At 40.7% G+C, this 13,662-nt stretch overlaps 1 pseudogene; it reads right to left on the bottom strand.

Moving 5' to 3' along the window:
* Positions 1–211: 211 nt before the first annotated feature.
* Positions 212–7,366, bottom strand: LOC134624216 (neuroligin-2-like; annotated as a pseudogene).
* Positions 7,367–13,662: the final 6,296 nt, after the last annotated feature.

Genomic DNA, 13,662 nt, shown 5'->3' on the forward strand with positions numbered 1-13,662 from the left:
TTTTCAGAAAAATTCTTTCCACACAATAAAAAACAACAATGAAACAAATGCTTCAAACAAAACAACAAAAAAAGAGAAGATGAAAGAAAGAAAATCACGACTGAGGGCCAGTTTGGCACTTTGTCATGAGAACATGACAGAACTCTGTTAGTTGACGGTAAATAGCGATACTCTATTTTTCTTTCGATTTTCTTCTCCCTCGATGAGAATTGAAACACAGCAGTACTTACCTGGCACCTAAAAATGCTGGTAGAATGAAAGATATCAGTGTTTTCATAGTTATATGTTTAGTGTACGCCTCCCCCCTCCAAACTGCTCAGCAGATCGGGAATTTTTAGAGAAGAGCAGGAGGGAGGCGTGTCACATGAGAGGAAGAGAGCAGTAATAAAACACGGATGTAGAAAAGAGAAGCATAATGTGCACATAACACACAGGAGATGGAAAAAGAGATGACGCCAACGTAAAAAAGAGAAAACAGCGAGGAGCGAGAGAGCATTCGTCCCTTTGACAAATGTTGGAGGTCTTGAGCCTGGAAACAGCAGACCGTCTTTGAAAACAGTATCTTTGAAAGATCTGAGTCACCCACCCCACCCCCACCCCAAACTGCTCATCTGCTGCTGTACACTTCAGTTGCACCTCCACATGCCACCAGTGGAGGGAGCTGCCAAGTTTTACAGCACATGACGCAGCAGGTGTAGTTGCTTTTGGAGAAAGAAGAGAATAAGAGGACAGAACGAAGGCCCACGTCTAGAGGCCTCCCTTCCAGAGCGGTAGCAGAGCCAGTGTTCCTGGTCCCTAGGTGGCGCTGTGTCGGGCCTGTCCCTACTATACCCTGGTGGTGGAGTGGGGGTGGGGCAGGGTGTTGTTGTGGCCGGTGGAGGGGAATGTGTTGAAGGCGTGAAGAGGCTGCATGCTGGTGATGGTGCTGGGGATCATGGTGATGGTATTTGACGTCATCAGCGGCACGTCGTCGGGGGCGCGGCGCAGCGCCAGGTGTAGTCGGGAGGGCAGGCGGGCCGCAGGATGTCGTGGGGCCGCAGGGGCTCCATGTCGTGGTGAGCGTCGTGCTCCGAGTGCTTCATCTGCAGGGACATGATCTCCTCCTCCTGGCTGTGAGCCAGGTCGTTGGCGGGGCCGCCCCGCTGAGGGGACAGCCGGTGCCGGCGCATCTCGTGCCGCTTGTCACGCTTGTAGTAAAGGGCGGCGAAGGCCAGGACGTTGAGGAAGAGGAGCGACGGGAAGGTAGGGTAAGGATGACGAGAGGTTCGAGGAACGTTGTTTCTGGGCCTCATGGTGCCGGGGTCACGGCCTGCAGGGGAGCGCGTAGTGGTGGGAAAGAGCACGTCGTGCAGGCTGTGAAGATGAGGGACTAATTCCAGCCAAAAGGCCACTTTGTTAGCTCTGTAGTTGTCTCTGACACGAGGTTTCAAACCGATGTGAAGGTACTGCTTGTCCTTCGAGTTGAACTTGGTCCATATGACCTCCTCGAAGTGGCTGGGCTTGGTATGAATGAACTTGGTGTCCTGAGGGACGGGCAGGTTGGGGTCCCTGGTGGAGCATAAAGGTTAAACGTTTCAGTTCAAAGTTATATTCAGTCTCCATTATAAGTAACATGTGGCATCAATACACTGAATACAGACAGGGGGCCCATTCTCTGTGCAACCTTTAAACTATCTAAGACCAACCGGCTGCTCTGGGATCTGGATGCTTTTGGTGAACCAGTATGTTCAATTCTTCAAAGCCACATGGGAATTAAACTAGCAACCCAGATTCAAGTATTCAAGAGGACTAGAAGGCTATAAGCATTTTAATTACAGATTCACACTAAAACAAAAAAGATGACATTAAGCTAAATCAGCCGGCAAATTCAGCCCATAATAAGCAGCTGCTATTATTGCACCACTATCATACTTTACTGCAACAGTTCTATGGTAGCATCGCCTGTTAGAGTGTTAAAGCAAAGCACATGACAACAGTAGAAACACTTTAGTGTAGGATTTCTACCACAATAAACAATTCAATAAATCAAAGAATTTAATTTTTTAATTAATTTAATTTAATGTAATTCATTTTGTAATTGTTTACAGCTCATCGCAAGAAACATTTCATTCTTAATATAGGCGCTAATATTTCAGTTTTTTCTTTGTACCTCTCTAGCAGTGATCAGTCAGGGGACCTGAAGGGATCACGATCACCACACCACAATTTCTCTGTTCTTGAAAGGCTCTTCATGTTACATCTGTGTTGATCATTTTTGACATAGCTGGAGCGCACGACCCTAAATCAACCCACAGTCCTGCTGATATAGGCTCAGTGTGCAGTGGGAAACTTCCCATGATGCACTGACTTCATCATCCAACTGTGTTTATATGTCGCTGCTACATTTCATTAACTTTTGTTTCTTTCTCCTGTAATTTGATTGTTCTCGCTCTCTCTTTAGCTCAGATTACAGATTGAATGATGTTTAGTTTCTTTCAACTTCTTCAAAAAATGTAAAATCTGAGATTATGTTTAATTTGGTTAAAGTGTTACAGAGACTGAGCCCTGAGCCATTTAAGTCCTGTTACGTGTTAACAGACTTAGATAAATTTACCTGAACTGTAACAAAACGGAAACACTTTGGAAACACATTAAAGTCTACAGCTAAATCAACACCTTTGCTTGATAAGTGTCACGGCCCGTGGTTTGGCATCCTGGGAGCCGTGGGAGGCTGTGGTGGCCACACCCTCGGGCTGGGCCGCCTCCAAACCACCTGCGTCTCATCTACGGCAATCACCGGAGGACTACTTTAGCCAGCTCTGACGGCTTCTCCTCGCCAGTCCGTAAGTCTCCTTCCAGTGTTACCAGCATTCGGCGTGGAAGCCTGTGGCCTGCCTGTCCTCCTGCCTGACCGCCTCCCTCCCTAAGGATTCCCCTCCCGGGCATCTCTCCCCTCCAAGCTCCACGGTCCTGCTCTACCTGTAAGCCTCGGCAACTTATGGAGTCTAGCTTTCCATTTTTTTTTGGCAACCTGCGTGCTGTTAACTGTGTCTCCCCTTTCTGTTGCAGTCTCCCCACAGTCCCGATTACAGTGCTCCTGGGCTCCACGCTCCTCGTTCCCCCCCGTGGCATGAGCCTTAGTTTTTCGTTTCCTAGCTTTGTGAAAAGATTCCTCAGTTAAATAAAACTTGTACATAGTTCTGAGCTGCGGTGTTCTGAGTCTGCTTTGGGGTCCTGCTACCTGAACACTCCGTGTTTTGTGACAATAAGCCTGTAGTTCTGTCAGAGAACATACAGTAACAGGTACAGTTTACACTACTATGACATGAGGCCTACCCAGTCTTTGCGAAGTTAGTCCAGTAAGTCATGACCACAGCGCTCAGCATCACATCGTTCTTGGAGAAGTTGCACGGGAACAGGTCCGTGGCACCGATCATCGGTACGTCGAACACGTAAGGTATCTCGTCCCCGTGCGCGGCGTCGGCCCACTCGGGCCGCGTCTCGGTCTGGCAGTGGTGGTAGAACGTGTAAAAGTAAACTGGGGACTGAAACTCGGCATGGAGTTTGGCAGTGGCCACAGCTGGTGCCACCCACTGGTGGTCCGTAAACAGGGCCAACAGAGTCTTCCGCCGCATGTCGCCGTTGTCCCTGTGCGCCCAGTCTGTGTACATGAACTTAATGGTCTCCCTCAGGATCAACGTTCCCTCTAATTTTTCATGTGTCTGAGCAAACACACAAACTCCCTAAGCGGTCCCTTGGACCACTGTGAGCGACATCAGACGTGTGCACTGTGGTCACGCCAGCATCTAATCCATCCAAGTTACATAGTTTATTAAAATAATCAAATTACAGCATTTACATTTATGTTAGACTACTTTTAAACTGCTTTAGCCCACTTACAATGAAAATGTAAAAAAAAAAATCTAGCCATTGGCCTGTGTAGTATGTTAACACTATTGGAAGTAAAAATAACTTGAACTCCAATTTCGAAAACACAACTTTCTTTTTTTTTTTTTATAAAGCTCTGACTTGTATTATGAGTCTGTGGTCTGGGAGAGAGTCCTGTAACTCTCTGTCTGCAAAATATAGTATATAATTACCAATGCTGGGCAATTTAATTATATAGTTACTCCTCAAAAAAGTAACTCAGTTTGGCAAACAACAAAGTTTTTTGTAGCTATTTTTTTTAAATGCAGTCAATGCGTTTTTTTTTAAATAAACATTTCAAACTATTTACAGAACAATCAGCTGTTCTGCATCAAATTTGATGCCACACAAATTATTTGTGCCACTCCAAAAAATAATTTCTGTCCACTATGAGATAAAGGAGAACAACAGCCTGATACCTGCAGGCCTGCAGGAGATGTATCACTCCTGTAACACCTGTAACATTCAGCAGTTGCCTCGTTGTTCTGACACACACAACAAAACTATTGGCTACACTACACACTAACTACACAAGATTTGCGCTAAACGTCTCAAATCTCTCACATCTCAAAACACCACCGTCACTCCTAAAAGTTCCCCCCGTTTCTTAACAATTAGATGCCACGTTGCCATATCATTTTTTGATTGGTCGACATGGTACATTTTTCGACCAATAGGAAAGAGAGAGGGGGGTGGGGGTTTGTTTTTGCTCACAGGCGGAGAGTGCTTTCGAGCCTTTTTTTTTTTAAATAAAACGCCGTTTTTACCGTTTCTTCCCGCAGTAAATATAAACAACGGTAGTATTCAGGAAGAAAACCAAACATTGCATATTTTTATCACAACTCTGGTTTTATGTGGCCTATCAACACAATTTAAAAACTGGTATAAAGTCCACACTTTTTCCGTCATTTGTTCCGTCTGTCCTGCTCACATCTCCAATGGTTGTACACGTTGTCATTAACGTGACTTCACTCCACATCAGCCACGCCGCTTTGCTTGCTAAAACTACGGTGTCGGCACATAAGGACGCTGTCATAGCCTGTCAACGACGTTGATTGGCTGCGTATATACGAATGTGAATCGCATTATTGGCTGGAATATGGGATACGGTGGCATCGTTCTAATCCTATACGGGAGCAGCCAGTCACTTACTGACTAACACTGCAAAACAGAATTGTTAAAGTATTAATTTTAATTTCAATTCAGGTTAGATTTTTTTTGTGCGCAACGCAGATTTTCTGTGCGCAGAGACCGTGCCAGCAGTGCGCAATTGCGCACGTGCGCAGCTTAGAGGGAACATTGCTCAGGATGTCTTTGCCTGGTGAAGAAGCACAGGAGGGGAAGAAAGATAAAAGTGAAAAACTGCTAAGAATAAAGTAACAGCAGTGCGAGAATTTTTTTAAGAGATCGGTCTGATCGAAAGATATGAAACCAAAGCACACGTTGGTGAGATGAACCAAGAGCCAGGAAGCGAGTGACAAATCTAGAGAGGATAAAAAGTCTTTCAGAAAACAGAACGAGTGACAGGCAGTAGAGAGGAAGCATGACTGCATTATCCAAACATGTCTGTACTGTGACTGTGGTCCGGCTGTGAGGGGTTCGCAGGCCGACCTGTCAGAAACAACGACGCTGAGATTGGGAGCCGACTACCTGGGGGATGATAGCATTACTGCCCACAGAGCCTCAAAGGATAAGGCGCAGACACGCCGTGATGTGGATGAGTGGCTCTCTTTAGCACGCTTGTCTTGTTTGATGCACTTCATTCACATTTTACTGATTCCATTCTTTACTCGCATGTTTTAAACACTTAAAGACAGGTTTTCATGTTCTTTTGAAAATTCACGTGAACTCAAGCTGTCAGAACTGTAATGTATGCTTTGATAATTGCCCACATTTGTCATTTTGAGGATTATCCGTTTGTTTTAATGAATACAGCAAAAAGAAAAAACTAACAAATCAACAAACGCGGCTCCTAAAAAGACAAAACCTGATGATGCTGCAAAACGCAGTTAAGTGAGAGGAGGCTGTAAAATGGAATAACTGAAAAGTGGCAGTGTACAGAGGTGGCGTCCTCACCCTCTGGGTATCCGTAGAGGTTGTCAACAAAGTTGGAGATGGTGTAGTCGAAGGCCGCAGCTGAGATGCCGTCGTTGTCCTCACTGTCGTCCACAAACTTCAGCCCCTCTCCCTGGTTCACTCCTATCAGGATGTCATAGTTTAGGAACTCCCCCTGGTGGAGAAAATAAGGAAGAACATGCTGAGTGCTGGAACAGAGCCTGTGTACATCACAAGTCTACAACAGGAAGTGCAGCTGAAAACCAGCTTTGTGAATTGGCAGCATTTCATTTCCCAGTAAACAAAAAAAAGATTAGCTGTTGGCATGAAATTTCTACTATAAACTGTAAATACTGCAATATATGCAGGGTTCATACACCTTTTTCAGGGTCAAATTCAAGCACTTTTTAAGCACATTCAAGGTCCATTTTCAAGCTTTTCCAGCACATTACCAAAAAAAGAAAGCATGTTTCACTTTGCATCACCTCAGTAAGACCATGTAAACATTTAAACAAATCATCTCAGGTCGACTTAAATGTCTTTTGTTCCCCTTTTGTTAAAATAGAAAAATGCACCACACAAAAATAGTGAAAAAGGAAACGGTTGCCTTACATGCATATAGTGTACAAACTCAAAAAACACATTCCTCTTAAAAATTAAGACGTGCAAATGTGAACAAATCAACTTGTTAGAGATATTCATCTCCACTGTAAATAAACAACAACCCAGAAAACAGGAAAACTGCACCAAACACCACAAACACCAACAAATTAATGTCTTCTCATCAGATATTGATGCTTCTTTACTGTGTGACACAAAAAAAATAGGAGACAGATGTTTGTTTGTTTGTTTGTTCTTTTTAATTAGTTAAACACCCACGCCCAGAAAAATGGGGGCATTTCATTTTCGAGCAGGAAGCTCCCCCTTTTTGTTAAACCCTTTAGATGATGAGAGTTTTTTAATTAAATACATATTCATTAATAAATATTCCCTTTTATAAAAAGTAGGATAATTAAAAAAAAACTTTTATTATAGCTCTATTGTGTAGAAAAAAAAACTTGTCTTGTTTTCTGTTGTCTGTTATATAATATTAGGGATGTTTGTGACAATTAATTTCTTAATCGGCTGGACTAACCGATAGTCCACAACTAGGAAACACTGAAATTTTAAGTTAAGTTTGAAAACAGTTTAAAAAAAAATACCCCATTCCAAAATGTCTTGTGACAATCTGATTGGCTTAGGGAGTGATGATGTCATAGGGAGATCTTAAGAATCTTAAGTCCTTTGATATTTTTCCTTAAATAGGGGTGAGACACAGCAAGTTTTAGTTCGTTTCAGCAGCATCTGTGTTTGCAGCCTACAAAACGTTCACCACAGAAACATTTGGAAAGCTCTTAAAGGTCATCGTATAGAAACTCCAACATGTTTCCAAGAAACAAACAAGCAATTCAAAAAGATTACGCCGCCTCTCCTTCCTGGCGTGGCCGGCCGATTTCCCCAAATGGCGTCTCATCCTTCCAAAGGGCATTAGAGGAGAGTAGGAAGGAAAACTACCTTCTCCAGAAAAAAATGCAACAAATTGAAGAAGAGAAACTTCAACTGGAGGACAAGTGTAGACAAATGGAAGCCCAAAATAAAGAGCTGGAAGACAGACAACAGCGCCAGCCGGACATAAAAATTATTAATGAGGGCTGGGGAATAAAGTTTGCTCAGGCCCGAGAGCAGATTGTGCACCTCATTAAAGAAAATAAGCAAAAGAGCGTGGAACTAAAAGAAATGACCAACCAGCTCCAAGACAAGAAAACCATGACTGATAAGATAGAATGGGACCTCCAATACATGGACCAAATGAATCAGCTGCTCCAAAGACAGCTCCATGAAGCTGTGGAAGTAAAGAAAGAAATCCTCCAACAGAAGGAAGAGCATGACAAAAAACAAAGAGACATGCAGCACGAACTGAAGAGCATGCAGGTAAAATACCGAATGCTGAAAGAAAGCCTGGATGAAACGCTGCGCCAAAATAAAGACCTTCTTCAACAGAAAGAGCAACAACAAGAAAGACTGAAAGAAGGAAAACGTATTGTCCAGGACTTTGAGTCTAAAAATCTAAAACTTCAAGAGTTTTGTAATCAGCTGGAGGACAAAGCAGCTAAAGTGGAAGAAGAAAAGGAGAAACTGGAGAAACGCTGCTCACAGATGCAGAAAAGGATCGAGCAAAATGCGAGAAACAACTCCGAGCTCGTTAAGGGGATTTTGGTGGAATTCAATAACTTGAAGCGTGAAAACACTCAAATGCAGGCACAAAAACAACAACAAGACAAAATACACGAAGACCTGCAGCTCACGCTCCAAGAAATCCACAAAAGAAACGAGCAGTTAGAAGAAAAGCACAAAGAAGTCGAACAGAGAAATGCAGACATGCACAAGGACAAGCTGATACAAGAGGCAACATCCAAACAACTCAAAGACAAGCTTGAAGAACAACAAGCAACATTAGAAGAGGTGGAACAAAGATGCCAGAAACTTGAAAAGCAAAACACAGAAACAATCGATGAGCTGAGAAATCTCATCCTGGAAAAAAAAGCGCTTGTGGAAAAGTGCATGAAAAAAAAGACAAAATGGTTCCACTTGTTCCGGAGGAGAGACGCTACTGCTTCCTCACCTGATGTAGCCTCGTCTTGCTCCACCTCTGTTCAGCCCCCCAACCAGTCCCGGCAGTTGACTGTCCCCTCCTGAGCCTGGTTCTGCCGGAGGTTTCTGCCCGTTTAAAGGCAGTTTTTCCTCTCCACTGTCGCCAAGGGCTTGCTCAGAGGGGATTGTTGGGGTTTTCTCTCCTCCGCCTTTTTTCTTCATTTACTTGTTTAACTTTTTTCCTCATTATTACTTCATTTTACCTTTTTTCTTCATTTACTTGTTTAACTTTTTTCATTATTACTTCATTTTACCTTGTTTCATTATTTACTTGCTTGTTTAACTTTTCTTTCAACTTATCTAAATAATAAACCAATTAAATTTATCCTTTGAGTATTTTTCGTCTCATCTTTACAGAATTTTTCCAAAACATTTTCAAACATTCAGATCTGTCTTTTATTTTCTTCTTGAAACCTCATAAATGGTGAACTAAAAACCCGGAAATTGGTTTGAAACATTGTTTCAGCTGAAACCGGCATAACATGCTTTTGTGTGTGTGTGTGTGTGTGTGTGTGTGTGTGTGTGTGTGTGTGTGTCAGGGTATCACTAGTTAGGTCATCATGTTGAGGCTCATTCACTCCAACAATTTTTAGGTCAAATATTTAAAACAGGGTCATTGCATACACATTTTCAATTCACTTCAATCTCACAAATGCAGAAATAATTATTTGCAGTATCTTATTTAATATGAGAATGTCATGACTGATCATTTGCACCTACACCACCAAACATGGGGGCAAAGGGGAGGAGATCATGTTTAATCGGTTATAAGAAAAGGTCAGAAATATAAGTGCCGACATGAGCGGTGTCCACAGAAACCTCTGAATCTCAGCTCAAAGCTCATATAAACCATTTGTACAACCAGCAAACAAAGCAAAGACACCAAACAGTTAAAAGAGCAGTGACGTCACCACAAATCTTTGGTCAGGTAATATCCATATTTTGATTTTCTGGAGTTAAATGTGAACCGAAGCATATTTTCAAAGGTGTTATATGCTATAAAATACTTTTAAATAAATTAGTTGAGGGATATAAAAAAATCAAAATGTTCTCTGTTTGAGTCACAGTAACTTTGACATAGTAACATTTGCAGTAAGTCCTAAATGTTCACCTTTAAAGTGTTTGTGCTAATAACACCATGTACAGTAAGACAGGCATGGAGAACAGCACTGACTGGGAGGCTTTGAAAAGATGACACACTCAGTTCAGTTCAACATATCAGACTTTAAGAATGCACAAGCATCTACCTAAAATCTATTTATTTAGTCTCTCATCTGTGATGTAATTATGTAAAATTATGATGTATCGTTCACCTCCATTAAATGAACAGGTAGCTTTAAAGTATTTAATATGTTAAAACACTTAAATGTGTCTGTTGTCTCAGTGGCTGATAGTGCCCCACAGGCCTCAGTGTGAGCTTGAAGCCATTATAATGCTAAAGTTGTTTAATGTGTAGGTGCTCATGATATAGACCACAGGGTCTGGGTAGATACAGGTGGGACACAACACAAAAACCTGTCACTAACATATGCTCCTCTCTCGTGATCAGTAACATCAGTTTTCACTGCAGTGATACAAACCATGAATCTCACCCTTATAAAAGTTACAAGGAAATTTATCCGGACTGGAGAATCCCTCCAGATGTGATCTTGAGGCATCAGACTACTGGAAATATGTGATGGCAAGGTAGAACAGGGTCTTTGCCAAAACGTATATAATGCAAAACCTGCTGATATTCCTGCAGCTTGGAATGGCATCACACAGAGCAGGCAGAAAACAGCCTCAAAGAATCATTTTCCATTTTCTAACAAAGTTAAATATATTGTTAATGTTTACCTAACTGGGCTAAGACAAGTAAGACAATGACAAATAATTGCCATTACTGATCCCTTTGATCTGTTTGCTTTTAACACAATTAATTTCTTTTACTGAATAGACATGTGTATGAGATTCCTTTTTGTCAGATAATCATTAACAGTCGTAGATGACTCAGTCTGCATTGTTGTAATTAAACAGAAAATTTAAAATGAAAAAAGTAGTAACCCTCAGCCCCCCAGCAGATGTACCTATGTAATGAATTTCTATATCCTTTGTCGCCATGTTCTCAAGTTATTGATTTACAAGATTTTCAGAAAATTTGACCTCAAGGTCAAGGTTACTGATTTTAAACCAATCATAGATACACCTGTGGTATCAGTTTGAAACTCCTACGTCCCTTCGTTCTCATGTTATTGCATTCACAACTTGGGTGGACAAGTTGCCTTTTATGTTTTAGGGTTATTGGTATAAATTCTGTGTTTCTGTGAGAAATCTGATGTTAAATATTTATATTTCCATTTTTTTAAAAGATTTATCTCAGCATAAATGCCTTTTTAATTCATCTATGTGAGTTTTTTTCTCAGTGTTTAAAATTTGCTTTTCTTGACATATCTGCTCTCACATAATTCCACTTAATTACATTTTTTTCTTTGTTAAGTCATTAAATGATAAACTTGGTGACCGGAAACGACCTGTATATTTTTTATTATCGATGCCTGTAGAGTGTTAAGTGTCATGACACAGAATCTCAAAATGATCTCAGTGATGTCAACAAATTCTTTTTCTGATTGAAGTTTTAAAGTGTTTGAAGAAATAAATTATAAGCATAACCATATTTGACCATGAAGTTTAATAAGTGTGTTCACATATGCCTTTTCTGATCCACAGACTAGAAACAAAATGAGATCAGTCAATGAGTCAAAGAGGAATATTTAAGTGTAAAGATGTACTTTACACCCAAAAGTAGGCAAAAATAGGATCATAATTCTGCCCTTCAGACAGAGACTAAAACTAAAATTCACAGTCCACTTAAATACCCTTCACCACAAACCATTAGTAGCAATCAATAAGCATCTTCTTTAATGCTTAATTTTAAAACTGCAAACTTGATAGAGCTTAAGAAATATACAGTTAGGTCCATAAATATTCCATCAGAATTCATGTGGCTGCTTCTGTCCTGTATCACATCATCAATAAACTCCAGTCCCAGTGCCACTGGCAGCCACGCACACCCGAGCCATCACACTGTGTCCACCGTGTTTCCAGATGATGTGGTACGCTTTGCATCATGAGCTGTTCCAAACCCTCTCCGTACTTTTTTCTTGCCATCATTCTGGTAGAGGTTGATATTGGTTTCATCTGTTCAAAGACTGTTTTTCCAGAACCGTGCTGATTTTTTAGATGTTTTCTTTTGAATTATTTTCTTTTTTTTTTAGCAAAGTCCAATCTAGCCTTTCTATTCTTGAGGCTTATAAGTGGTTTGCACCTTGCAGTATACCCTCTGTTTTAGGATATAGATGATGTTTTATTAATCATAATCATGTCATACAATGTATAATAACTAATTTCCTAAACCATAATAACTGTTACTCTGAATATGTAATATATAAAAGGATAATTTATACAATAAAAAAAAAACAAGCTGTGAATTTACTTCATATTTGATGCTGCCTCCTGAATTCTTAGTGAGAAAAAAATACAGAGAAATTCAGGAAAACTAATTCAGGGAAACTACACCTCCTGCTGTCCAAACAGGTATGAATTTTTTTTAACTCAATTTTTATTTATTTTTAATCAGCAGTGACACATCCTACACTTCCTCTATTCAACTGTACCTGTATGTACAAACATATACTCACATTAAAACTACACAAAGCAGCCATGAATGTCCAGCAGCAGCATGTTACAGAAAGCAACCATATATACATATAAAGGAAAAGTATACATGAGCACTCTTTGGCCTTATGTGAGGCAGTCTTTTGGTCTCCTTATTCCTGTGCTGTCCATAGATAAGTGTGTGTGTATGTGTGTGTGTATGTGTGTGTAGAGAGAGAGCTCTTAAAATTAGGTGGTGTTCTTCATTGTGATAGTAAAAGTAACATGGGTCCCCACCGTTTCTCAAAGACAGGTTTCTGTAGTCTGAGTATGTAATTTGTTCCATCAGGCAGATATCATACACTCTCTGGATCCATATATTATATGTGGTTTTAACCATCTGGTAGTTATGCATTTTAGGGCTACAGTGAGTAATATATTTTAGAAGGTAAGTTGTGGCTTTGCAGTCAATATGTTCTGCAATCCTTCCCAACACTGCTACTGTAGGACTTAAGGGAATATTTACCTTGGAAAACGTCTTTGAGAGCATCAAATATCTGCCTCCAGAATACACAGAGTTTAGGGCAGAGCCACAATATATGAGTATGGTTGGCAGAGTGTGTCCCACAGTTCCTCCAGCATGAACTCAGATGTGTTGGACCCATCTTAGCAGTTATTTCTGGTGTTCTGTAGAATCTGGTGATATTGTTCCATTTAAACTCTCCATGTGTTTGAACTAGTGGTTTGCTGTGCTTCAGTACATATTTCCCACCAGGTGTCATCAGGTATTTCTTTCATTTATTTCTGCCTCCCATCTTTCCCTCATCCTCAGGGAATTATGCTTAATCATTGATGAGCCTGCGTTATAGATTTTACTAATAGTCTTCTTGTCTCTGTTTCTGATTTGTTTACTTTTTAGAAATTCTTCATTAGGTGTGGGGTTGGCAATGTTTCCCCAGCTTTTGAGTGCCGTCAAGAAGGACCTTAGTTGTAGAGATCTATAAAAATCTGTCCTGAGGAGATTAAATTCATTCTTCAGATGTTCAAATGTCTTAAAGTTCCATTGTTCCAATAGTTGTTGTACATATTTCAGTACATTATGTGCCCACGTTTTAAACCCAGTATCTGAGTTATTAGAGGAAAAGGTTTTCATAGATCCTGTGCTTGATAGTAAAGAAAGATACTTTGGTAGTCCCAGTGCTGACTGAATTTTATTCAAACTTTTTAATGTGTTTTTGTCCAGGTTGCCATTTCTTTTACGGGTTTTTCAACGAAAGGTAGTGTTTCCAGTGTTTTGGGACATTTACTTTTTTCTATTTTGAGCCAGAGTATGTCTATCATTTTGCAACCATGTCAGCAAAGGTTTTATTTGTGCAG

The sequence above is a fragment of the Pelmatolapia mariae genome, linkage group LG1 (genome assembly GCF_036321145.2).
Source record: "Pelmatolapia mariae isolate MD_Pm_ZW linkage group LG1, Pm_UMD_F_2, whole genome shotgun sequence".
Classification (NCBI taxonomy): domain Eukaryota; kingdom Metazoa; phylum Chordata; class Actinopteri; order Cichliformes; family Cichlidae; genus Pelmatolapia; species Pelmatolapia mariae.